Source organism: Aplysia californica, unplaced genomic scaffold, assembly GCF_000002075.1.
Source record: "Aplysia californica isolate F4 #8 unplaced genomic scaffold, AplCal3.0 scaffold00206, whole genome shotgun sequence".
Taxonomy (NCBI): domain Eukaryota; kingdom Metazoa; phylum Mollusca; class Gastropoda; order Aplysiida; family Aplysiidae; genus Aplysia; species Aplysia californica.
Genome location: NW_004797476.1, coordinates 1079440 through 1080894, shown reverse-complemented (window position 1 = coordinate 1080894; position 1455 = coordinate 1079440). Strand labels below are relative to the sequence as shown.

The 1455-nt window shown below is 40.5% G+C and overlaps 1 protein-coding gene across 1 annotated transcript in view; it reads right to left on the bottom strand.

Annotated features, from left to right (window-relative positions):
- Positions 1-1455, bottom strand: part of LOC101849377 (probable global transcription activator SNF2L2) — a gene marked incomplete in the record, with an annotated part of 43475 nt that overhangs the window by 24284 nt on the left and 17736 nt on the right.

Here is a 1455-nt window from a genome sequence, read left to right as displayed (position 1 = left end):
CATTAACATAACATAAATATATCAAAATAAAACATGACAACACCAGGGGGGAGCGGTTGTAAACCATGGTCAAAGAGCACATATATTCACAATGAGAGACACACATTGGGTGTAGGAAATAAGGTTACCTTTTCTGGCAGCTGAGATTCTACCTCCTTCTTGAGTCGTCTGAGCAAGAATGGGCGAAGAACTTTATGCAGACGTCGGATGATCAGGAGAGTTTCTTCCTGGTTCAGTTCCACCTGTGAGTGAGGCAACAAATATAGCAGTCTGCAGTCAAGGACTGGTGATATATGAGAGAGCTATACATAGTGAAGGCCAACAGACCTCTGAAGTTTCAGCAGAGTCATGATATTTTGTTTTCTTTTCTTTTTTAAATACAGTTGTTTTTACACTCCCATCAATACAATTTAGATCACTGAGGGGACGGGCTTCCGACCCGACCTGTCAGGGCCTACCCGGGAGGAAAAGAGACAACATCCTACAAGAAAGACTGAAAAACTTGACAAAAATTTCTCCCAACTCAGGAATCGAACTCGGGTCTCCTGTTTGCAACAGTGAACCTGTAACTGCTACACCAGGGACACCAATGAACCAAGGGGAAGTAACCAAACGCCAACCTATTTTTGGTTTTGCTTTTTTTAAATAAGAGTTTCACAGCACTTGCAACACAAATAAGTTATATATATAAGTGCCAAAGATTAATGGTACTACTAGTGAGTAACATGCAATGAAAAGAAAGAGAATGGATAAGGACATCAGATGTCTGATAGGAAGAAGCACAAGCCCATCCGCCAACCACCCATGCACTGTGTTGTATGAGAACAACAGCAGTGACCTAACATAATGTGTGTTGTACAAACTGCTCACCTTCTCCCCAGTCATAGCAAAAGGAGCATTGAACCACTGCTCAAACGTAGCACACGCCTTGAAGATTGAGGGAAGCAAAAAGTTCAACAAGGCCCACAGCTCCGGCAGTTTATTCTGGAAAGAAAAGAAAGAAAAAAATTAAAATAATCATTTCATCATTTGAGGTTCAATATTCATAATATTCATTTTAGCTTTAATAAGAATTCCATGGCACTTGCAACACTAATAGGGCATAAAAGTGCCGAAGAATAGATGTTTCTGGACAGTAACATACCAAAAATTAAAAAGGACAAGCCATACTGCCGTCAGATAATTTAGAGAAAGGAAGGAGCAAACCAACCCAGAGAACCTGCCAATCAACCACTGAGATTCAATGTTCTAAACATGCAACTATTGTGTTCTAAACATGCAACTATTGTGTTCTAAACATGCAACTATTGTGTTTTGAAACAGACACAGCCCAACTTGCTCCAACTGCTAACTGTCCAAAACAATCACCGGCACAAACAAGCATCCCTCCCCCCCTCAATTTTCCCCTTAAGTTTTCCCTACATAATGACACTGACCAAAACAATCACATGTTCA